Below are 26,961 nucleotides of genomic sequence, written 5' to 3' on the forward strand. Positions count from 1 at the left end.
GTATGAATTTTTTTTTCTTTTTATTTTTCTGGAATGATGCAAATAAAAATGATCATAGTGATGATTACACAACTTTGTATTGATTGTATACTTTGGATGGACTGTATGTGTGTAAAGATATGTCAATAAAAATACATTTTTAAAACTGTTCTGTTGTTATATTTAAACTCTAGGAGCATTTAACCCAGATAAAAGTGTCTAATACAAATCAATGTATAGGGTCTCTTAAAATGTAGCGTGATGACTTCTGCTCTTGTTGGTTTTTAGAGAAAAAAAAACATTGATATATTAAACACTCAAATAAATTTAAGAGAAAAACACTTAGAGTCCCCACAGGAAAAATTTTAACTCCTTATATTCTACTTATTTGGGCTCACCTAAAGAAAACTTTCTGTTGCAATTGAAGCTCTAAAAAAAAAGAATGAAAATTTACCTGTGGAATAAGTTAATGAATGGCCTTGGGTATTGGGTTACAAGATAAGAAAGAAAGAAAGACAGTCAGAGCTTTTAAATATGCTTTAAAGGGTCTTTAAAATTTGCTTTATAATTTTAAAAGGAATTCAAATTGAATTAGAAAAAGTATCATGATGATACTTTGGACAAATTAGACTAATTTAATAATTTTGATTTAAAACCAACTCTGTATTCTCCCTGTTTGTACCACCTTGTAAAAATAATTTAAGTACAGTATTTTAGTTTGTTCAAGGTTCTTGAAATGTAGCGTGATGTTTATTTTCTCATGATTAAAATTTTCTGAATTTCTTATATTGGTTTCATGAGTCAAAAAAAGCTATCATTTTCCCACAAGTTATTTATTTAAATGAAATTGAAATAACAGAAGACATTATAATAATGGATGGCATTTTAAAGGTGTTACACTAATTACATTTTGGTAATGTTATAAATTATAAGAACTTGTAACAACTCAAGCCTGTAATTTTCAGATTTTGTAACTGTAAGTTCTTAAATTAGTATTAATTTTGGCAAATTGATAAATAACATTTGAGTATCTGGACAGCATAATTTTCATTTACCTGTACTTTTTTTCCTACATTGGAGGTAGTCATAGGTTAACAAGTCAAAAGAGCATCCCTAGGGCCACGGTGGTTCAGCAGGCAAGAACACTTGCCTGGAATGCCAGAGGACCTGGGTTCGTTTCCTGGTGCCTGCCAATGCATTAAAAAAAAGAGAGAGAGAGAGAGCATCCCTAAATATCTTTTATCTTCATTAATATTCATGTTCAATTTTGAAAAAAAAAATAAAAGAATATTCGTGCTGGTAAGGAGATGTATATGCAAGATAATAGATGTTTCTTTGTTTATCTATTAAATAAGAAGCTGCTGGTTGTACTGGAACATGAAAGGAGATAATGAAGATAGAAGAAATGACCCCTGTAAGCCTGAGTTTAAAATATCTACAAATAATAAGTTTTAAGGAAGGAATAAAATGTGCAAAAACATTGACAAAGTGTGTTAAATGTGATGGATTTATACATAAGAAAGAAACATCCAGGATTTTCTTTTACAGCAAAATGTTAAAAAGGTGATTGGGCTCTCCTTGTCTTTAAATGGTCAAGTGATTTTGCACCCAGAAAACTTATGCTGCTTTTGGCCTTACAATATTTGTTAACTATCTATACTCTTGACATCCTGTTGAGTCACTTTTGAAAGAAATTCCCCAATTTTGAAAAAGGTCAAATTCCTAATATTGCTGTGTTTTTTTACTAAGCACATATACATTTATAGTTGTTAAGTCTTCCTTAATTTTTAGCCCTGTTATCATTATGAAGCTACTCTCTTGTCTCTACTAATACACCTTGTCTTGAAATATATTTTGTTTGCTACAAATACCACTCCAGCTTTCTTGTATTATTGTTTGTGTGGTATATCTTCTTTCAACTTTTTTCTTTGAACTATTCATGTGTTTGTATTTAAAGTGTGTCCTTTGCAGACAGAATATACTTAATTTTAATTTATTTTAATCTAATGTATCAATCTCTGCCTTTTGATTAAGTATTTAGACCATTTATTATCAATATAATTATGGATATGGTCGTATTTTGATCTGCCATTTATTTTTGCCATGTTTAACTACAAATGTTATAAACACACACATATAGTGCAATCATTTTTGCTTTAAATAGTTACATATCTTTTAATATCTTTTTACATTGTATATAATATATAATCCAGTAATATAGTATATATAATTTCTTCATTTCTTTATTCCTTCCAGCAGATTTAGCATTGTTTCTCTTCAGCATGAAGAAGTTTCTGTAGCATTCCAAATAGGGCAAGTCTTATGACAATGAATTCTTTAGCTTTGTTTATTTAACATATCCTTATTTTAACTTCACTTTAAAGGATTGTTTCACTTGGTATGGAATTCTTATTGATGGTTATTCTTTCAGTACTTTGAATAATTCATTCTGCTATATTATGGCCTCTATTGTTTCTGATGAGAAGTCAGCCCATCATCATTATTTTCCCTAACTGCTATAAAATTTTCTATTTTATTTTGGTTTTCAATAATTCAACTACAATATCACTAGGTTTTCAGCAGTTCAACTATGATGTCACTAGGAGTACTTTTCTTTGTAGTTGTCCATCTTGTGGTTTGTTAAGCTTCTTGTTCTTATAAATTAATATTTCCCATCAAATTTGGAAAATTTATTATCCAAAGTAGGAAATAAAGGAGGAACAGAAGATTTGAAGTGGAGAGAAAAGCAGATAATGCATTCAGCTTTTGATATGCCAAGGTCAAAGTCCTGGGGCAAATTAGTGGAGAAATCTGGCAGCTGAACATACAGACAGTTACCAGCATGCTCTGGAAACGCAGGCCGTCTGAGAACAATGACCCCAACGTTTGAAAAGTAGTCCAAACAGGTGATTGACAAGGAATAATCAGAGAGGAAAGAGAAGTTAATAGAGGTGGCAATCGTGCTGCAATCTTGAGAAGGGCTGGCTGCAGCTACCTCTTTTCCCATCTCTATCATTGGCCCTTTTAACTCTTCCAAATCCATACTCTATGTCAGATCCTGCCCTTTCTAATTAATTAGAAAAATTTTAATAGATAAATTATCCCCAGAAGTGTTATTGTCTTGTTAGCAACTTCTGTCCAGTTGTAAATCAATTCCACTTCTTTGAGCTTAGCAAAATAGTCCCTTGGTAACTTCACCTCATCCATCAAATGTCATGCACAAGGCACTGGTGATAAAGACCTACAGAGTCTCAGGGTCAGGCTCATTAGCTAGAGCATCCTTCAGTTTAAGTCTCTGTGGTCTTCCTTTAATTGCCTGCACCGCAGGCCCATGGGGGTGGGCCCAAGTAAAGGAGATAGTATGTCCAGGGAGGATTAACACACCAGAAAGCCCTACAGTTCTCAGGAATCAGAACATGGAGGAACATTCTTGCCCTAACACCTGTATACATATGCACATGACAGCCTGGGAAGTGCATTTAGAAAGGAAGAGTAAAGAACAAACTCAATATGGATTTAGACAAATATTCCTTAAGGACATGAAATTTACTTATAACAGCAATTACAAAGTGCATGGATCTCCAAACTTAAAAGAGATATATATTCTAAAACAAAAATGAATTACTGGGTAAACAAGAAAGATTGAACATTGAGGCATATTATTTTTCTTAAATTCCAGAGGACACAGTCATGATTTACTACCAAGTAGTAGGGTTAAGGTAAATATTTGAATAATCCTAAAGTGGAGACAGGAGAATACATTTTGAAGCAGGAACAATAGATGTGTTGGGAAGGGAGTGGAGAAGGAAGAGCAGGAGATGGAGGTGCAGGGGGAGAGAGTGGGAACCAGGCAGAATTTTAAAGGGACGTGTAGCTTCTAAGAAAACTTACAAAGATGATGGACTCTTCTTCAAGAACAAAAGAAGAAAATCTGAAGGAGGGCCATGCTTGCTGCCTTCCTGAAGTGCATTCCACAGTCATAGGAGTTGCCTAGCCCACCAGCTGCTGGACCCTGTTGGGAAATTTTGATGGTCAAAGGCAACTGGGAGAAGAACTCATTTTTTCCTGAGTCCTGGTCTCTGACTCTTTCAATTGTACTATACCACTTTATAGTGAAAGGAATCAGCAGTGCTTACTTCGGTAGCACATGTACTAAAATTGGAACCAAGACAGGGAAGATTAGCTCCTGTGCAAGGGTGACACTCAAATTCATGAAGCGATCCATATTTTTATCAGCAAATATGCAAATTTATAGAGACAGAAAGAAGACTACAGGTTACCAGGGCTGAAGTGGGAGGACACAGGCAATGGGGAATTAAGGCAAAATGAGTGCAGGGTTTCAGTTGGCGGTCAAGGGAAAGTTCTAGTAATGGATGGTGGTGAGAGGACTGCAACATTATCAGTGTGATTAATCCCACTAAATGGTATGCTTCGGAGGAATTAATATGAGAATATTTATGTTGTATATATGTTTCTACAATTAAAAAATGGAGAGAAAGATAACATGATTATGACAAGAAGATACAATATATGATACTGGATGCTATCTAAGAATGGAGAAGAAAAGGTTCAAAAGAATATTAGTGATACATAAGAAAACTTAGAATATAGAAAGTAATCTTATATGAACATTAAATTTCTTGACCTTGATGACTGTACTTAAGGTGGCAAAATAAGTGAACATCCTTGCTTGTGAGAAATTTGCATGGAAATCCGATGTATTCAAGGAGCATGATATGTGCAACCTGCTTTCAAATGTTGATAGATAGATAGATAGAGCTGATATATAGAAAGAATGATGTGGCAAAGTTGGCAAAATATTAAACTTGGTAAATCCGGGTATCTGGTGGGTTTGGGGGTATGTTAGAGCTCTCCATGTGAGGTTCAGATTATTTTTGCAACTGTTCTGCAAGTTTAGAATTATTTCTAAATAAAAGTTTAAAAATTGTAAAAAGAAAGAAAGAAATCAGCAAATAGAATCTTCTTCAAAGGGAAAATAGAGAACAAGAAACATTACAATGTAACTGTGCATAGCATGAGTTTAGAAATATCATATAAGCCCCAACTCAGTTAATCTCACTTAATGTATCTGAGTTCAGGTCTTCAAATCCAGCTGAATTACAGGCAGGCAGGGAGGCAACATCTCAGAACCATTTTCAACATTGGAAATGGAGACCAAAAGAATGAAGACAAATAAATACCACTCCAAGTTCTTAAAAAGTAAAAAGGCACATTTAAGTATCTAGGGACCAACAAGCTTGCCATTTTATACAAGCACGTTCTAGGAAAAAGTCATTCACCCTGCAGACCTTGCATTTTAGTGAATGCCTTTTCTTCTGCAGTTGCCGCTTTGGTGCTGTTACTAGTTCAGACATGTTTGTATAACTTCTTCAAATAGACACCAGGAAGCTTCCACTCTCTCCTATGCATAAAGAACACAACAATGAATGGAAACCAATAGCCATTCCAGATTGGCACTCTAGCATTCCAGACCCTGCTGCAGTATTCCCATTCCTAGAGTTATCAAGATCATGGCATACCTGTGTCTTGATATCAGTCAGCATCAGAAACAGCTGTCCATGGCATCATTAGGTATAAAATTATGACTGTGTGCTCCCTGATATTACTGTCAGGTAAATTCAAATCATTAAGCGACTCAGGAGAAGCTGGTGTTCTTGGGTCTGGCAGTTCTCTCAAGTCTAAGTGGGCGGAATTATTTTAGCAACTCTGCCTTACCAATTTTTTTCAAATTGGCTCAGTTTTCGTATAAAAACTTTTCCTTTTCACATTAATTATGTCATTGGTTCAAATAATAATTAATTTATATAATTACAGCAGCAAGTACAATATAAATAGATTTGGGCAAAAGATACTGATCCTTGAAAAACATAAACCCCAGCTGCAGAAAGCAGCAATAGCTGCCAACCTGATTCTGCAAAATGATGTTGCTCCTTGGTGGGTTTGGAGAAGGAATGGCTAGCACCAGTTATCAGGAAGTCAGTTAAGTGAAAGCTGGTAAATACCCAGAATGAGAATTTAGAACCCATAGCAAAACTCTGGGGATTCTCTGGGACAGTGCCAAGTTTCTCTTCAAACTCAGTATTTCCTTTAGTGTCATGAAGACCTAGAAGACATAGAAACTGAACTTTCAGATGGCACAAAATTACCATAGCAAGTATCAACTCAAAATTAAAATGTTCTCAACTTCCATGAATTCCTTCCACAGGGAACTGTGGTACAAAATGATGGTACAACCCTCTTAGATGCTATGTAATTGTATATAAGGACATTTATATCCACATATGTGAATATGGCAAGATGTCTGGTATAGCTTAGATCTCCAAATGCTTGGACCAGTGCCTGGAAAATAGAGGATGTCCAACAAATATATGTTGTATGGATAAATATATAGAGATAAATATATATGAGAGAAAAGACACAAGATGCTGCACAGTAGGCGTGGTGTGTTTATGCTTGTGTTAAAACAAAGAGTATATTTACAAGTCTGCTAGTTTGTGTGTAGAAAATTACTGGAAGGATGGTCAAGAAATTGGTAAGAGTGATTGTCTCTGGAGAAAGGAACTATGGGAATCTGGGGTCTGAGTTAGGAGGGGAACTTACTTTTAATCCTATATATTTTCATACTATTCCTGTTTTCATTATATGTCTATTTTAAGTAAATCTAGAAAATAATACTATCTTTTCAACTATCTGGAATGTTGGACTGAAACCTTGAACTTTAAACCTGATAGGGACAAAGTTTGTGACCCAGCATTTTGCATCAAAAATTTCCTGATCTGGTTGAGAAGGGCTTGCAAAGCCCCTTTGGCTCTCTCTCTGCCCGTTGTCTCTGTGCCCCACACTTCATTTGCTTCATTTCTTTGTTTTGGTCTTTGTATTTCATGGGGAGAGGTTTTCCTCAAATGTCTGGTGATCCTTAGCCATCCTTTCATATTCAAAAATGAGGCACTAAAGAGCTGATGAGACCCCTGCTATGTTGTCCAGGAACAAGAACACTCCCGGCTGGTAATGTCTGCGGATCTTTTCTCTTAGGCTGTTCTCTCTAATCTCTGATGGGAAGCAGCATAGACCTGGCTTCCAGTGTTGTAGGAGTTGACAGTAAAGGCTTGGTGTCTCAGTGTTTTAGTTTGCTAGCTGCCAGAATGCAATATACCAGAAATGAAATGGCTTTTTAAAAAGAGGAATTTAATAAGTTGCTAGTTTACAGTTTTAAGGCCAAGAAAATGTTCCAATTAAAACAAATCTATAGAAATGTCCAATCCCAAGCATCCAAGGAAAGATACCTTGGTTCAAGAAGGCTGATGAAGTTCAGGGTTTCTCTCTCAAGAGGAAGGGCACATGGCGAACACAGTCAGGGTTTCTCTCTCATCTGGAAAGTCACATGGTGAATGCAGTCAGGGTTTCCCTCTCATCTGGGAGGGCACATGGCGAACACAGCGTCATCTGCTAGCTTTCTCTCCCTGGCTTCCTGCTTCATGAAGCAGCTCGGGAGGCATTTTCCTTCTTCATCTCCAAAGGTCGCTGGCTGGTGGACTCTGCTTCTCGTGGCTGTGTTGTTCAGCTCTCTCAGAATCTCTCATTCTCCAAAATGTTTCTTCCTTTATAGGACTTCAGAGACTAATCAAGACCCACCCAAATGGGCAGAGACATACCTCTACTTAATCCAGTTTAAAAACCACTCTTGATTGGGTTACATCTCCAGGGAGATGATCTAATTACATCCAGTATTGAATAGGGATTATTCTGTGAAATGGGATTTAGATTAAAACATGGCTCTTCTAAGGGGACATACATCCTTTCACACCAGCACACTCAGTGACTAACACACAGACATTCATGTCTTCTCCCTGCTCCCATCATATACCTGAAGTGCCAATATCCAAAGCCCTGAAACCTTCCATTTTTGGCTGTGTGGGGCCAGGAGAGGATCTGGATTTCTAACTGCATGTTACAGAGTTGAACTGAAGTGATCCCATTCCTTCTACAGAACCCTGAAAATTGTCAGGAATTGGAGATGAGGCATCGCTGAAGGGGGGTGCAACTGGAATCCAACCTCCCACTGCTGCCCCAGCATCCCGAGCTTCTGCATTTGGCCTTGATGCACCCACCTGTTTTCCAGGTACATCTTCACTGCTGCCTCCTCAGTAAAGCCTTTCCCGATACCCATAACATAAATGGGTTTTCCATTCCCACAGAACTGTGACCCTGGACTCCTTGAGAAACTTAACTCTTTTTGTTTAAGACATTAAAGAGAAGGCAAATAAAAATAATCCCAAGCTCAGTGATATCTCTTCTTTGAAAAGAAATCTTAAATTTTCCACATTAGATTATAAAGCAAAGAGCTAAAGATAGCTCCTTGAGGGCACATTTCCAATCACAAAGGGGTTGCAATTCTAGTATTTTCACTAAACACTCAAGCACATACAGAGAGACTAGAAAAATGAAGGAAAAATCATAGGATAATAAATGTTTGTAGGATCAGAACTTTTCATGATACTACTCACTTGTGCTATGGATTTCAAAGGTTTAACAAAGGCCTTTTGAGTTATAATGAACTGTTTAGCCATTTTGTTGGAGTTTTTCAACTGTTCTTTATCATTAAATTTTATCTAGCTCTATTCTAGAGGCCAGGTAAAGTGAGGCTGAGATTCCCAACCCTGGCTCTGAAGCCCACATTTCCAGAGCTTGCTTATTATCCCAGCGGGATTGCATGTGTGCTCACATGGGAGCAGCGGGATGCAGGCAGGTGATGGAGGGCAGGCTGGAAAGCCTGGCATTTGAGCAGTGATGTTTGGCTGTGCTAAGTCACTGCACAGAAACAGAGGTCCAGCTCTTAACAGTATCCTCAGGGAGTGTTTACCAGGTCAAGACTGCAGACAGGCTAGAAGGGGTGAGTTACCTGCAAGCCTACAATCAATTCCTCATGGCCCATCTCCCCAGCCCAAGGAGGTAACTTTGCACACTTGACTTGATGGAGAAAGACGTATGGGAAGCCCAGTTCCCAAGGCTACTTATTCAGGTAACTTAGAGCACAGAAGACTAATTAACCCAAACGAATATTTGAACATTGAGTCAAAGCTGGGAGTTAAGCCCTTGATAACGGTTAATTCTGACAATCTGTTTGTTTAGACATAACTAAACATACATGTACTATAAAAAATCCCCCAGAAAATATCTTTTAAAGATACATGTGCCTTCATATGCTTTGAAATTTATTGCTTTTTTGTATATGTGTTATTTTTCACGAAAAAAATTAGAAATACTTGTACTTATTAAAGATTCTTGGGACACATAAAAAATAAAAATCACCCTAAATTCAAAAAAAAAAAAAAAGATAAATGCGCCATCATCAATCATCTCAGCATAACGTTGAAAAACACAGTCAATCGCCACCTTCTCCAAATATTTATAACTAGAGGGGGAAAGATTCATTTTTCTAACTCACATGCATGATGTCTGTTTTCCTCATTAATCTATGCTCGGCGGCCTTTCTGAGCCCCCCACTTTGCGCTGAATAAGCTTGCCCTCAGCGTGTCTGCTCAGCAGGACAAAGGAGTATCACAAATGCACCAGGAAGCGTTGTGGAAAAAAAGAAAAATCTTCTAACATTCTCTCTTCATTTTGACCTTATTGTTTTTCCTCTGCAGAACACAGTGGCAGACTTATCTGAAGAGTGAGGTATAAGTGGTAAAAAACAAAGAAGAAGAAACCCGTCTTTTCTCGCTGTTGCAGACATGCGACAAGCAGCATTTTCAAAGCCATGTCTAACATGTAACCCGGATTGTAGAGAAAAAAATAGACTTTGGGTAGGCAAAAAAATCTGCTCAGGTTTTCATGCTGTTCTGCAAAATTGAAAGTGAGCACTGCAAGTCAATCCTTAAATATTACGAGTACCATATGCCCTGAGTTATTACATCAGCATTTATGGGAATTATTGAATCGTTTGACTTCAGCATGAGTTTCATACACTTCCTTAGGAGTATAGCAATTGAGTCATGCATCTAAGGGAGTTCACCAAGAAAACCCAGCTCCTCCCTTTTATTATTAAAGTAGATGAGTTCAGTTTACTCAGGTAGAAAAGTAGAAAAATAAGCAGATAGGCAAGTGTGTTAGTTAGATTCAGTTGTCAACTTGGCCAGGTGAGCATACCTAGTCTTGTTGCTGAGGACATAAGCCAATGGTACGTGAACCTCATCTGCTGCTAATTACATCTGCAGTCGGCTAGGAGGTGTGTCTGCTGCAATGAGTGATGTTTGACTTAATTGGCTGGTGCTTAAATGAGAGATCGCAATGTAGCACAGCTAAGCAGCTCAGCATTCCTCATCTCAGCACTAGCAGCTCAGCCCAGGCCTTTGGAGATGCAGAAAGAAGTCACCCCGGGGAAAGTTGTTGGAACCCAGGGGCCTGGAGAGAAGACCAGCAGAGACCATCCTGTGCCTTCCACGTAAGAAAGAACCTCAGTGGAAAGTGAGCTGCCTTTCCTCTGAAGAACCAACAAAATAAATCCCCTTTTATTAAAAGCCAATCCGTCTCTGGTGTGTTGCATTCCGGCAGCTAGCAAACTAAAACAGCAAGTAATAGTTACCCCTCCAGTTCCAGAAAGAATTTGAGGCTTTGAGGCATGTTAACTCCTTCCATTCTGGCAAATATCTCCCAAGCATTAAATCAGAAATTAAAACTGGCAACTTGGAATTAAAAAAGAAAAAGGTTGGGGTTTTTTTGGTTGCTGTTGTTGTTTTAACAAGTGAATGGGATTGCCTTTTAGGTGGGGGGCATCCACTCCCCGCAGTCTTACATCCAGCCACCCCTGATGTAAGGGGTGACGTTACCTAACAGGCCGATGAAGTCCACTGAATTTTTGCCCCCTAATTTAAACTCTAAACCAGCTCTATCTCAACGCAACTTTTTTGCCGTGATGGAAATGTTCTGTAGCTGTGCTGTCCACTCAGATAGGCACCAGCCACAATACACAAAAACTAAAAATCACTTCCTTAGTCACGCTAGCCTCGTGTTCACCGCTAAATACCCGCATGTGGCTAGTGGACACGTTATTAGACAACACGGCTATAGAATATTTTCATCAGTGCAGGGAGGTCTATTGGACAAGGCTGTTCTACACCGTCAAAACCACGTTTAAAAATATTCAGGAACATATGTGTGACCATTGTTTATTATACATGATTTTTAATTATAAGTGTTAATGATAAATGTTTTACATACTAAAATTCCTTTCAACAACTGTGTACACATACACACATTCTCTCTCCAAACTCTAATAACATACGTGAAAATCACTTTTTATTTCACAAAGAGCCTTTACACCCATATTATTCTAGTCCTACAAGAACCTAAGACAAGATTAGGTGCATGACGTGACCTGGAGAATAGATAGTATCACACCCCTTCACAACCGAGACAGCACAGCCTCAGAGAGGTTAAGTGACTTACCCATAGAAGTTGGAGGAACCAAGATTTAAGCAAAGATTTTCTCATTTCAAATCCAAATCTTACTTTAATCAGTCACAGATTCATACCATTTATTCATTCATTCATTGGCCAGCATTAGTTTAGTGCCTGCAGGAACCAACGCACAGGTCCTGGAATATATTCACACGGCACGTTCCTCCTGTCAAGTCCAGTGAACAAGACCAACGAGTAAGGCTGGCCATGACAGTCCCCTGTGTGCACACTACAGAACAGGGAGTGGAAGATGCTGCAGGAACACAGGAGGGGCACCTAGCCTAGACTTAGTCATGGGAACAAATCAGAAGAAATGTCCTGGAAGAAGCAGCATCTCAGCTGAGAGTCGAAGGAAGAGCAGATGTTGGCTAAGTGAAGATGAGGATACGGAGTGTCCTGGCAAAAACAGCAGCATGTTCCAGGGACCAGAAGCAGGCACGAGCAGGCACATTCAACAGAAATTGCATTTCAAAGTCAGATTTTCTCATATTCTCAGACTTAATTTCTTTCCTTCACCCCACTCTTCTGTCTTCGTTTCCAATGTGTTTAATCCACAGGAAAATTTTTAGCCTCTGATTCCTTACTCTCCAAGCCCAGCTCAGGGCCTCTCTTGCGCCTCTGCTGCCTTCCTTCTTTTTAACCCGGGGTCCTCAGCGTTGACCTGGATTTCTTGGACCCTCTTCCCCATAATCTTATCCAACTGACCCAAAAGTCTTCTCCTAACAAAAATGCACCCAGAGAGAACACACCAGTGTGCTGTATGTTCTAGACACTCTTAATTCAACCAGTAAATGCATATTGAGCGGCCACCATAACCAGGCCCTGTTTAAAGCACAACACACTGTCTCAGCATTCTTGCAGTATATATTCTGGTTGGGGAGCACACATTGAACAAACAAGTATGCAGGGGGTGGTGCATATTTACATATATTCACATATTTTCACATGATGGGATCACACTATATGTATGATTCTGTAACGTGCTTTTCCTTCACTCTACAGCAAAGGTGTCTTTCCTTATCAATACATATTGATTTGCATGATCCTTTTTAACCTCCAAAGGGACCTTGAGCAGACTATGGAGGCAGCCTTATGTCCCTCCACTGCACCCTTTCTGACAGAGGTTCAGGCCCTGACTTCCACACTGCAGTTTTGTGTTTCTACTTTGAACCCCAGTGATACCATGAGTCCCTTCTAGAGCACATGTCTATCTCCTATCCCGGCCTGTGTTTGCACGTGAAGGGATGCACTCGGCAGCAGGCAGTGTCCACTCTTTCCTCAGTTCCTGGCCCACAGCACTCAGTCACTGCTGGAAGGACCGTAATACCTTAGACTATATTTTAGCCACATCCAAGCTAGTCCACGCTCATAGATCCATCCAGGGAATGGGGGAAAGGGCTCTAATCTGGGCTCCAGTCCTTCTGACTTCCTCTTCCTGGATATAGAATAGGAATAATCCAATTCCTCTACTGAATTGAAAGGTGTTCTCTTGTTTGTGAACTAATTCAAACACCCATAAATAAGTGTCTTTTGTCTTCCCTAAGTGATCAATAATGAAGGGACTTCCAAGACTAAGTTTCAGATGGTATATAAGGAAAACATTGGCTTTGCAGTCAGGCTGGGCCATGTCCCATTAAAGGCTCCCTCATCCCCCAGGTCAGTGACTTGGGGCAGGCCCCTCTATGATCACTCACCTACATAAGATCTACCCTCCAGCTTCTCCAGACCACTGGCTTCCTGAACATGCCATGCTTCCTCTCACCCCTAAGTCTTTAAGCATTGCTCTTTAAAATGATTACAATAATGGCTACCATTTCTTGTGCACCTGCTATGAGCTGTTCCCTATGTCAGCCATTTCATATGCATTATCTCAAATGATCCTCAAAAACACCTTTGAGATAGAATAGTGGGCGATTTTTTTATCACTCCTAGACTCATTCCCATTTGTTCCTTTTTCCTCCCTCCCTCTTCCCCTCCCTCTCTTCCTTCTTTCCTCCCTTTCTTCCTTCCTACAACTTTATTTGAGATGTAATTTACATTGCGCAAAATTCGTTCATTTTAAGCGTACAGTCCAGTGACTTTTAGTACATTTACAGAGTTGAGCAATCATCACTACCATCCAATTTTAGAAAATTTCCATCACCCCTTCATTTTCCATCTGTAGTCATTCTCCTTTCCCAATCCCAGCCCCAAGTAAACACTAATCTACTTCCTGTCACTATATATTGGCCTTTTCTGGCCATTTCATGTCAATGGAATCACATAATATGTGGTCTTTTGTGTCTGGTTTCTTTCACTTACTGTGTTTTTGAGGTTCACCCGTATTGTTGAATGCGTCAGATATCCATTTCTTATTATTGCTGAACACCACCCCATGGTATGGATATACCATAGTTTATCTATTCTCTGGTTGATGGACATTTGGGTTGTTCCCAGCTTTGAACTATCATGAATAATGTTGCACATAGGTCTTTGTGTGAACATATGACAGATTGGGTTATTGCTCCCAAACCTTTCCTCCCCTATAGTAAGATAACAGTTCCACACTGTTTGCCTTGTACTCTTTCAGTGAATACACACTTCCCTGCCCCATTAACGTTGGGCTTGGCCGTGTGACTTGTTTTGACCAATGGAATATCAGCATAAGTGATGATGTGTCAGTTCCAAGATGAGGCCTTAAGTGACTAAGTTTCCACTTACCCTTCCTGAACTTCTGTTATCTGCCATGAGAATAATAAGACCCAGGAAGCTTCTGGTTCCTGTGGACCTAATCCCAGTCTTCAGCCTCTGAAACTCAGCCTAGCCAATCTTAACTGAACCCCGCAGAGGCCCAGCCAACTTTAAACCAGTGAGTGAGAAAATTATATGTTAATTGTTGTAAATCACTGATTTGGGGGGTTGTTTGGCTTGTTACACTATATTATTACAGCAATAACTACTGCATCTAACTTTCTTCCCAATCCCCAATCAAAATTTCTTGCAGTTCCTATATGATTATATGTATTCTGTATGCACATTCATAATATATTATATGTGTTATATAATATTTGTATTTTATATATATAAATAGGTACAATATATATATATATACATCAAACATGACTTCAAACATACTTTATTAAATTATCCATTAGCTTCTCTAGTTTTCCATATGCATGCAATTTCCATGACAAACAAGAAATTCTGAAGAACTGTCTTTTACAATGGGATCATTCAGTATAATTCCTGTTATATAGTAAGCACTCCGTGAGGTCTCTCAAAATGTTTTTGGTATATATAACTTTTTCCTGGTAGCCAGAAAATGATCTCCAACAAACCCTGAGCATTATCAGCATCTTATAAATAAAATAAATTTTCATTTTTTAAATTGACTCCTTATTAGAGAAGTTGTAGGTTTACAGAAAAATCATGACGTAATACAGAGTTCCCATATACCCCCCATTATTAAATTCTCATTTTTATTTTCTCATTTTATCTTGTATTTTCCATAGCCTTCTATAATGTCTTTTACAACTGTTCTTTCTAGATCCTCACAATAGACTAAGTGTACTCCCAATCTATAGGTCATGATGAGAAAGCAAGTGACTTGTCCAAGTTGACACAGCTAGTGGAAAGTGGAACTAATGTGCAAGGTTATGTCTGGGCATAGGCCCAGTGCACTGCCCATACAACCAGGTGTCTCTGGATTTGGCATCTGTTTTGGCTTTTCTGCTCTCTCAGGCAGTCATCTGTCAGCTGTCATAAACATCAGCTCCTACTGATTTCCTTCCAGTAAACTCTGGTTTGGTTTCCAAATGTTTGGACAATCAATTTCCTAAATGTTCTGTGATATCCCAATGAGAGCTGAGTACTGACCTGTTTCCTCTCCCCCTTATCCTTGCTTTGGACACATGGTGCTTCTCTTATATGAACCTGATGTTAGTTGTGTTTTTATTTACAGATGGTTTAAGTGCAAAATACTCCTATGGCTTATCTTCTTGACCAAACTGTTACATTTATTGTAGCCTCTAAAAGCCATTTTTAATAGTCTCACTTATTCATCATCACTTTCTATATTTTTATTGACAAATCTTCACTCACATACAGCCCATACATGGTGTGCAATCAATGGCTCACAATATCATCACATAGTTGTGAATTTACCACCATAATCATTTGTAGAACATTTGCATCACTCCAGAAGAATTAAAAAGAAAAAACTCATACATCCCATATCCCTTATCCCTCCCTCTTATTAACCACTAGTATTTCAATCTACCCAATTTACTTTACCCCTTATACCCCCTATTATTTATTTATTATCCATTTTTTTTATTCAATCAGTTTCTATTTTATGGGCATGGCTCTCCTTTGACATTTCTTTGTACATATTGTTCTTGGGTTTTTGGTTTGTTTTTTTTTTTTTTTTTGAGGTCTTCAGATTTTGTCTCTTCCTTTTCCATTTTCCTTGACATTCCTTTTCAAAGACAAACATTTGAAACATTCTTTTTCTCTGTGTATGAATTATTTCAAAAAAAAAGCACTTGGTATATGCTGTCGTTTGGTTCTTGTTTAAGAATCCAAGGGGCTCACAACTCTTGAGTTAAGCTTAAATTGACAAAATCTGGATCAGTAGAGAAAGGATAATAAAGTCACTTTTCATCTCCACTTTTGACTTATAATAAATTAAAAATTATGTTGAAGGTTAAGAATCAAAGCAGCTAGAAAGATGGGGAAAGGTGATAAGAAATCCTCCTTTCAACATCGCAGCAGTGTCAACACAGTAGGGAAAAAATGGAAAAAGTGTAGATTTGATAACTTTAATGCGACTGACTATTAATTCTTACTGACATACCTATTTATCTACTCATTCAACATATATTTATTGATATCCTAACATGAGTTAGCAATTATCACAATACCTAAATTGACAGCCCAAAAAATCACATTCAATAATTATCCAATGATTTGAAATAAATCACTTAAACATTGAGAACACAAAGATAATTGAGAAAGTAAGGTCTCCTAAGCTTATCATCTGGGATGGAGGATAAAATGAGATTTAATATTTATTGGAGAACCTATGAGATACTAGAAAATTTGAACAGATTTTCTCATTATCTTAGTAGCTCATAGTTTAAAGATAAGAAAAGTGGAGAAATAAATCACTAAGGAATGAGTTGGATGAAGTAGCAGTAAGCCCAATTTACAATAGCCTTAATAAATAAAAATTTATTTTTATCATATAACAAATAGGGGAATTCCTGGAGATGGTTCAGTGTGCCAGCAATAACAGGGATTACAGTTCTGTGTTCCTTTTGGTTTTTCTTTCCTCCTTTTGCCTTTTGGTCACAAGATGGCTGCTGCAGCTCCAGATATCATATCCACATTCATGATAGGAATAAGGTGAAAAGGAGAACAATGCTTTTAGTAGAGAAAAGGCAGATTTAACATCATACTAGATGCTTTATATGCATTATTTCATTTAATTGTCATCTTCTTTTGGGAGTTCATATTTTAGAACATATTTTGTTTAGACTATGGTAGTAAAATGTCTGAAAATTTACTTAAACACTCACACTTGACTTGTAGTTGAGCTGGGTATAAAATTAAATTCAACATTATTTTCTATTAGGATTTTGCAGATATATCTCTATTGTCATCTTAAATCCAATGATGTTAAAAGGAAATCTGGTGACACTGCATTTTGTTGCTCTATTGTAAGTAGTACGTAGTTTTTACTTATCTTTCAAAAATCTCTTTTTTTCTTAATGTTCTGAAGTGTCATTACATTGTCTCTAGGTATGGGTTTATTTATATTTACCCTGCTTTGAACTTGGTGGGCTCTATAATCTGAAAACTCATGGCTATCTCCAATGTTAGGAAGTTTTCAACTTCTTTTTCAAATAATGCCTTTCCTCTAATGTCATCATTTTCTTTTCCTGGAATTCTTATTAGATTGTTTGAATTTTTATATTTATTTCCATTTTTCTTTTCTTTCCTCCATATTTTTTTCAAAGAATAAACCGTCACATTCAGTTTAGTTAAAAGCATAACTGAAATTCACCTGGATAAGATGGAGATAGACATACATAGATTTCCATAGAAAAACATAACATCAAATTTATAAAAGAAAAAATAAACACAGTTTGTGGAATAGCAAGACTTATTTTTTCATCCTTCATAGATCTCAGCTGAAAACGGTGTGACTTGGAGCAGATTGACATAGCTAACAAGAAGATAGCTGCAGTTACCTATGGACCTCCCATAAAATCTTCTGATTTCACCGAAGAGATGCTTGTGGGATTGTCATCTATGTGTAGGGGCTGCTGCTGTTCTTCTGTTGACTTCAGATAACAGAGATGTACATAGTAATCCTCTATGTAATTCCTCATGTTCCATCTCTTGATCTCTTTGTATAACATTCCAGTTATACATAATTGATTTTTTCAAGAACTACAATGATAGATAGATAGATGGATAGATAGATAGATAGATAGATAGATAGATAGATAGATAGATAGATAGATAGATGGATGGATGGATGGATGGATGGATGGATGGATGGATGGATGGATGGATGGATGGATGGATGGATGGATGGATGGATGGATGGACGGATGGACGGATGGACGAATGGATAGATGGATAGATAGATAGATGGATGGATGGATAGATAGATAGATAGATAGATAGATAGATAGATAGATAGATAGATAGATAGATAGATAGATAGATAGATAGATAGGTAGGTAGGTAGGTAGACAGATAGATAGATAGATGCCCACATACACATATTTCAAGATCTTCGGGAGGAACTTGTTCTTGTTTCATAGCAAACATATTTAAAGTTCTTTCCACATTGCTTTATCACGATTTCCTTGATAGTAAATTCTTTCACATTTTGAATTTGTTGTCTGTTCCATTTCTCTATAAATTGCTATATAGTTGTTTAAAACAACAACAGTCATTTGTTTAGCCCACAAAATTTGAGCAGGGTCATGAAGAATAGGCATCTCTGCTTCCTGTGGCATCTGCTAAAGCATCTCAACTGGGGGCTGGAGTTCAGATGCCAAATAGGCTTATTCATATGACTGGCAAATTCATGATGCTATTAGCCTGGACTGAGAATCAAAGACCTCAGTTTTTCTCCATGTGAACTCTGCAGTTCACATGGGTGCTTGGGCTTCCTTGTGGGGTGGCTCAGTTCCAAGAGCAAGTATTCCAAGAAACCCAGGTGGAAGTTCTTGCCTTTTATGACTTAGCCTTGAAAGCCCCATGGCACTGTTTCTGCCCTAGCTACAGCCTAAACATGTGCACATGGCCATTTCTGGACCAAGCACAGGCAGAGATTAAGATTAGACTGAAACAGATCAGGTTGACTCTTGGATCTAGGAATGGAGTGGCTTCATTTCCTGAACATTCTGCTATAAGGGAAAGTGGTGGATACATGAGGAAAAAAATCAGGGTTCTGTTATACACACTGGGTAAGCAACCAGCAGTGCCTACCACCTTCTGTTATTTTAAATGTAACATGCACTTGACAAACAGGAATGAATATATTAATATATGTGGTAGCATTAGGTTTTCATCTACAATCACACAGATTTATGGGATCTGTATTGTGAAAATACCTTTGACTGTAAGTTCCATAATATTCAACTAAAAGTGCCTTAAACAACTGAAGTTGACCTTTCTCACATAACAGAATGACCTGAGGTAGATGGTTCTGGGATTGGCTCAGTGGCTCCCAATGTGAGGACACGCGATCAGCTTCTCAGAATGTCTCTTGACTTTCTTATCATGGTCACAAGCTGACTGTTTTTTGCGCCACACATTCTATCCCCACAGGATAAAAGGAGGAATGGGAACAAGAGAGGATACAGGAGGGAGAGACTTTCTCCTCAAACGATTTTCTTAGTCTGAATTTCTCTGAATGCAGCGCCTGAGGCAAAGGCTGTGTGCCAGTCATTTATTAAGGAAAGTGATTCAAGCAACAGAAGTTTTTAATACGGGTAGTGAGACAGGGACGGAAGGAAGGGCAGTAAAGGATTTGTTATTTATATGGTCACTGCTGTGGGAGACTGGTACCCAAACCTACTAGAACTTTCTAAGGAGCCCTATGAAATGCAACTCATAATTGTCCACTCAGGAGACAAAAAAAGGGAAAGATTATCACCTCCAATCTTCCAGGAGTCAAGTTTTGCACAGCAGGCATCAAGTTCCCCTCAGGTTACGTTTGCAGAAGGGCAAAGAGCAGGATTCCTGTGGACCTCTAGGCTGTAGGGTTAGAAAAGACAGGCACTGGCTTGCACAGACCTGACTGCCTCAGCAGAGAATCTGAAAGGGTTTTGAAGTGGTGCACCAGCATTGTCCAATACCACTTCTATTGTATTAGGAAGGAAAATCATCCTCAGAAGACCTCAACAGATGCCCCTTATATGATGTCTCATCATCCACAAATAAGTCTCATGCTCTCTTGTAAATGCAAAGGAGGCCATAAATGTGCATATATGTCATTTTTAGCCTCTAGAGTAAGAGGTAAACTTTGCCAGTAATGAAGAAAGAGGTGAGATTGGAATTTCTTTACTAGGGTAAGATACTCTTATCAACTCGTTGGTAAGTTATTTGTCCAAGGGAAAGGGAGGAGGCTAATAAAAAAGAGAAAGTCACAAATGTGACATAGCAGAGACAACTGGTTGTATCTCAGTATCTTCTCTTCTTGCATAGAACTCTGTAATACAGCACATGTTGGCCCAAAACAGAGACTGCAATTCCCAGTCTCCGTGGCAGCCAGGTGTGTTAGGTGGCTCAGGCTCGGACAATGAGATTCAAGCAGAAGTCATGTGTGTAACCTCAGGGGGAGAGTCAAAGTCTGTTTGGAGCCACAATGAAGGAGAGGAATAATAGGTGAATAATATCACTTTATCATAACACCCTGTAGGGGAGTTATTTTTAACTCCATGTTCTAGTTGAGGAAACAGAAGCTCAAATAGACATTTAAATTTTATTTTAAAGACAGAGGGGGTCATGTAGGAGTGGCAAGGCTAGTTTCCTTAGTGACTGTCCTACATCTTCAGCCTATCTCCCTCTCCCCTCTTGTCCTTTCTTACCGGTGCCCTGAGGATCTCTCCCCCTGCCCCAGCCAGTCTCTTAGGTGGGAGAATTATTCTCTGGTTGGGGAGACAGAGGCCACTACAAAGGATTGGGACGCTGGCTTGGTGAGGGAAGTTTTTCTACTACCAGAAAATAAGGGAAGGCTCAACTGGAGAAGGGGGAGGGAGAAGAAGAGTAACTAGCACAACTGACACACATGGTGAGGAAGGAAAAATTCAGTTCTCCTTGAAGGGGGTTCTAGGGGCCTTTGCATTTCAAGCACCAGGGACCTCAGAGCAAGCTGGCTCACATCCTGTGCATCCCAGCAGGCCTACCCTCTGCATAAAGCCCACCATCCAACAATCCAAACATCTGGGAGTAGCAGGTGGACAGAAGGGAGAGGCTCGCCCCAAACCAAAAGCTAGATAGTTCCCTATGAACCAAGGCAGCAGCAGACATCTCACCCATGTTATGAAAGGCATCTTAGCACAGGAGTGACACTCTGTATGTTACATTTGGTGTTAAATTAGAAATCTGGTCACTATGTGGCAGGATTAGTTGGAAGCAGAGAGGCGATTGCCTCCAGATCAGGCATTAAGTGACAAAGGTTAAACATAGGAAAGGAAGAGGAGGGATGATTGTGGAGGCATTATGAAGAGAGAGAACAGACAACGCTTGGTCATTGGTGGCATGTGAAAGAAAGATCCCTGAGAACCCCAATATTCTCATCCCAGGTGAATGACACTATTTCAGGCTAAAGAAAAGACGGAGAAAGAATGGTGAGTCAGCATGGAAGGAAAAATGACTTCTGCTTTGGACAGAAAGGGTTAGAAGCGATATCATGTAAATGCCCACTGAATACAGAAGGAAGACTGAAATTGGAGAGCAGAAGACAATTTGAGTCCATTCAAACTCAGTTGAGCTCTAGTAGATACAAGACCCTGAAGATACAAGGTAGACAAGATTGTTCTTGGCTAGGAGTTCATCTGGACTCAGCTGATAGGTTTTCAGTACATAACTGGGTTCCCCCAGGATGAAAATGAAAAAAGAGGAGGCAGAGAGCAAAGGGCAGGACCCTTTCAGAGAAAAACATTTAGAGGTTAAACAGCAGTACGAACAACTGCAAGGAGTTCCAAAGAAAGTACGGCTGAGCAAAAGTCATGAATTTGTGATTAGGAGGCACTGGCTTCCTTTGCTGGTTTGCTTTTGGTAATTTGTGAGAAACAAGGAACAGAAGAGAGGACACTAAGAATTGGGGGTGCAAGGAGGACAAGGAGCCAAAAGGCATGGACTTTCCATTGTAGACAACCAGGCCAGGACCTACTGTTCCAGGACTGTTACTGGGAGAAACTCAGCACGGTGCATTACTATCCCTCCTGGATTGCAAAACTGAAGATGGTTTTACAAAGGGAAGAAGGTCCACAGGATGGTATACTGAGGAGGAGGAAGCATTGTAAGCATGTTTTTTGCAGCAGTATAAAAGCCCACTCTTAATCATAAAGGAAGAAGTCTTTGCAGAACACGTGTTAATATAAAAGTCTATGCTTCTGAGCGGTGCAATGGTGGCTCAGTGAAAGAATTCTCACCTGCCATACAGGAGATCCAGGTTCGATTCCTGGTGCCTGTCCATGCAAAAAAAGAAAAGAAAAAAGTCTATGCTCTAGAGCAGAGGGAGATGGTGGAAAGGTGCAGTGGTAGAGGGAACCTTGGAGAAAAGGAAGGGTGCCTTCGTGTAAGACTCGGATGGAAAGGAAGGAAAAGATGGGGAAGAAACAGCCAATTTTGGACATCAAGAGGTGGGAAGAGAGACCTCACAGGTGAATGGGTAGTCTGATGGCTCCCTAGTGCATACCCCCTGAAGGGAGCACAGTCAGAATAATAGATACAAAGGAGCTGCTAAGCAACCACTGGCAGCTTGAAGAGGATTGGCAAAGTCAGCACAATCCTAAGACTCATCCTTCGGCCAGGATAAGAGCAGAGGAGGTATAATGGGGAGGACAGGACCTGAACCCCAATCTCGCTAGGGCCAACATCATATTTCCCTGGCAGCTATAAAGGGAAAGCAGTATCCACTGTTCTAAGACGATTACAGGGAGAAACTCAGCACAGCTCATTCCTATTCCTTCTGGATTGCAAAACTGAGAGGTTATTTATACAGCAAGCAGATGCCAAACCAAATAAACTGGTCAGTAAAAATAATCACAATTTTACTATATTAAAGCATGTGAAAATAGAGTATAACTGAACAGAAAATCCATAAAAAGAAGATCCAGATGTGCATACCAAAAGAGCTTCAGCTTCTACAAGTGAAAACTCAGCCGTGGTTGTATAAATTCAGCTAAGTCCAATACTAGACAAAAACTGAGATGGTGAAGATGAAGTGCTTTGCTCTGACATAGGTAACTTTTGGATACACCAACAAGAAGCCTAATCAGAAGGGACTTAAACAATAGGAAAATGAATTTTTCTCACATATCAAGAAGCTTTAAAGTTGAGTTTCAAAATTGGTTAATTCAGCAATTCTATAGAGTTACAGAAGAACTGCATTGTTCCGCATTTTTCACTCTCTCACCCTTATCTTCTTGATCTGTTCTCCTAGGACTTTGTGGGACCACCCAATTCCTATGGTGATACCTAGACAATACCCCCAAAATAGGGCAACTGGGGATCATTTCCTCCAATGCAATTCTTCTACAGAGCAAGAAAAACATCCCAAAATCCCATTTCAGAGGAGACTTTCCCTCACTGGCCAGACTGGGTCATATACCCAACTTTAAACCAATCACTAAATACGCAAATAAAGTATCTATTATTGATCTCAACAAGCAACCCTTGGGCCCCGATACTGAACTGAATCAAAGTTCTATTAACAAGGGAGAAAAGGGGAAATGACTGTTGTCTGGGCAACCAGCACTGTCTGTCACAGGGTTTGTTTTAGCAAGTCAGAAAATCAAGATAGGGTGGTTTGCAAATGAAGAGGATTGTTACCATTAGAAGAATGGGGGCAGGGGATCCCTAATTCAGGAGAAACTCCTGAATCCAATAAAAGCCCAAGCAAAGGGGGAAAAGAAAAGAAACAAAATAGTTTCAGTAGCTAAGAGCTGTCAAATAGAGTTGAGAGGTCATCCTGGAGGTTATTCTTATGCATTATATAGATATCCCTTTTTAGTTTCTGGTGTATTAGAATAGCCAGAGGGAAATAATCTGAAACTGTTGAACTGCAATCCGGTAGACTTAATTCTTGATATGAGTGTATAATTACATGGCATTTACGGTATGACCACGTGATTATAAACTTTGTGACTTGACACTCCCTTTATCCAATATAGGCAGATAAATAAGAAAATAAAGACAAAAAAATAAACAGTAGGGGGGATGAGGGGTATGGGATGTTTGGGGTGTTCTTTTTTATTTATATTGTTATTTTTTTGAGTAATGAAAATGTTCTAAAATTGATGGTGATGACAAACATACAACTATAGGATGATACTGTGAGCCATTGATAGTTTGCTTCAGATGATTATGTGGTATGTGAATATATCTCAATAAAAAAAATCCAAGGCAGAGGCATTCGATGCTGACATTCTTTTGGCTTTTATTCTTAGAAACAAAATGTATCTTTGTATTCTTATAACCACTGGGATTTTTTTTTATTCTAAGAAAACTAATTTGCTCATATATAAATCCTATATTTCTCAGGTTAAGATATTCAAGTTTCTCCAGAAAGGGCCAACTCAGAAGCCAGAGGCTCCCCGCAAAGGAGTAGAGCTGCTTCTGGGAAGTGGGGGAACAGTGAGGAGCCAGTCAGGGGCACAGAGGATATCTGATGCTACTGGATATAAATGTACAGGTTTTCAGAATTGTGAACAGCTGTGACCATCCCCAGTTTTATTCATTGGCTTCCTGAAGGGAAAGAAGAGAGAAAAGGAGTCCAAAGCATTTAGCAGGAGTGACCTTCTTCTTGAAAGGATGGTCAAGCAGCTGACACAAACTGATACAAATTTGTCAATTTATAAAGTTCCTGGTCCATGATTGGAGGGCGGATGACCAACAGTGTGTGTGTGTGTGTGTGTGTGCGTGTGCGTGCGTGGGTGTGTTTTAATTGGAATTATTGCCAAGTGATTCTTGTGTTTCCTGTACTCCAATAACTTCCCAGAACATTTAGAATAAAACCCAACTCTTTACAAGGTTCAGAGGCCCTGGATGATCTGAGCCCTGCCTTATCTTTTTCTTTGTGCTGTCCCCATTCATGGCCACACCTCAGCCACACTGGCTCTTGAAACCTTTCAGGGGCACTTAGCTGGTTTCTTCTCCAGGTGGTGGCATCTCCTGCTCCTTCTGCATGGAATGGCCTCTTCCCCAGGTCCCCTTCCTTTCTGAGGATGACTCACTCCTTCCTGTGAGCAGGTCTCTGACCACCCAATCTAAATTAAACCACCTGTCTTTCTCTTACCCACTGTCTCATCATCTGGATTCACTTATTAGCATTTATCACTATTAGAAATCACCTCTTTCATTTATTTGATGATGGATTAATATCATCTGACCATTTATAGAGTATTTCTACATGCCAGGCTCTGTTTGAAGGACTTTTCAGGTATTAAGTCCTTTCCATCTCACAGACCTAGAAACCAAGCAGAGAGAGGTTAAGTATCTTGCCTGGAGTGATTTAACTAGTTGGTAGAGCCAGGAATCACCCCAGGCATTAATTTCGTTGTTTATTATTGTCCCCATGTCAGGTTGTAGAGCATCCTGGGAGAAAGACCTTAGTGTTTCTTGTTCACTCCTGTGTCCCAGCACCCAGCATAGTGCCTGGCACATAGTAGGTGCTCCATATATATCTGTTGCACTAAAAAGATTCCAAAGCCCTGTTCTTCTGTTCCTACCCTCTCCATTTTCTGGGGCATGTATGCACATGTGATGCACTTCTCTTTTTACCTTGTACTTGATCTCTGCTTCAAACAGATGCCTGCTACTCAAGATAGAGCAGTATGAAGTATCAAAAAGTCCCCTTACCTAGGTGCACTCAGGGTGTTGAGACAGAAGTGTCCTGAAGCTCAGCCACTCTGCCAGCAAGCTGTCACAGGTGCTCCAGGGGTCTGTCCTGGGACTGAGTTTTGTTCTCTTAGTTTTTGTTTCTTGGTGGAATTTGAATCTTCCTGTGCCAGCCTGGCTGCAAGGGACAGGTGGAATATTACAAAATTTCAGGAGTGGGCCTGGTTGGCTTCTGGAGTGAGACACCAGAGTGATTATCAAGTGTCTTAAGTCAACCCCCAAGAGAACCTCTTTTGTTGCTCAGATGTGGCCTCTCTCAGCCAACACAATAAGCAAAGTCACTGCCCTCCCCCATCTACATGGGACATGATTCCCAAAGGTGTGGACCTTCCTGGCAACGTGGGACAGAAATCCTAGAATGAGCTGCAACACAGCATCAAGGGGTTGAGAAAACCTTCCTGACCAAAAGAGGGGAGAGTGAAATGAGTCAAAATAAAGTGTCAATGGCTGAGAGATTCCAAACAGAGTCGAGAGGTTATCCTAGAGGTTATTCTTATACATTAAATAGATGTCACCTTGTTAGTCAAGATGAAATGGAGAGGCTGGAGGGAACTGCCTACAATGTAGAGCTGTGTTCCAATAGCCATGTTTCTTGAAGATGATTGTATAAGGATATAGCTTTCACAATGTGACTGTGTGATTGTGAAAACCTTGTGTCTGATGCTCCTTTTATCTACCTTATCAACAGACAAGTAAAACATATGGAATAAAAATAAATAATAAGGGGAACAAATGTTAAAATAAATTTAGATTGAAATGCTAGTGATCAATGAAAGGAAGGGGTAAAGGGTATGGTATGTATGAATATTTTTCTGTTGTCTTTTTATTTCTTTTTCTGAATTGATGCAAATGTTCTAAGAAATGATCATGATGATGTATATGCAACTATGTGATGGTATTGTGAATTATTGATAATATGTAGAACGGAATGATCATAAGTTAAGAATGTTTGCATCTGTTTGTTGTTATATATTTTTTAATTAATTAAAAAAAATAAAAAATAAAAAGAAGTGTTTTAAAAGGACCAGAGCCCTGGATCCTTTCGGGCACTCCGAGTGACAGGATATATGAGATTTCAATATAAAAATATAACAGGAAAAAAGGAAACAGAGGAGATGCCAAACAAGTATTTTTGATAATCAAAAAAATGAAAAGTTGATGAATTAATTTGAAAGCATTATTTCCCGATATCAATTTAAAGTCTCCAATGCTAGTTCCTAAGATGGGCCTGATCAGCGTTGCTTAGCTAAAGAAGCAGGGCGCGCGGCGCGCTCGTGCTGCCCCCAGCGAGCCGGAGACTGGGCTGCCAGGGGGCCGCCAAGGACCCGCTCCCGGGACTTGGCTCAGCTCCTCTCTGGGATTCCTGACCCA

General features: G+C 39.1%; 1 non-coding gene across 1 annotated transcript; it reads left to right on the top strand.

Annotated features, from left to right (window-relative positions):
- The first annotated feature begins 4,107 nt into the window (after positions 1–4,107).
- Positions 4,108–4,210, top strand: LOC143658139 (U6 spliceosomal RNA). The gene has a single exon (XR_013163157.1). It is a non-coding gene; the product is annotated as a U6 spliceosomal RNA (small nuclear RNA).
- Positions 4,211–26,961: the final 22,751 nt, after the last annotated feature.

The sequence above is a fragment of the Tamandua tetradactyla genome, chromosome 15 (genome assembly GCF_023851605.1).
Source record: "Tamandua tetradactyla isolate mTamTet1 chromosome 15, mTamTet1.pri, whole genome shotgun sequence".
NCBI classification, from domain to species: domain Eukaryota; kingdom Metazoa; phylum Chordata; class Mammalia; order Pilosa; family Myrmecophagidae; genus Tamandua; species Tamandua tetradactyla.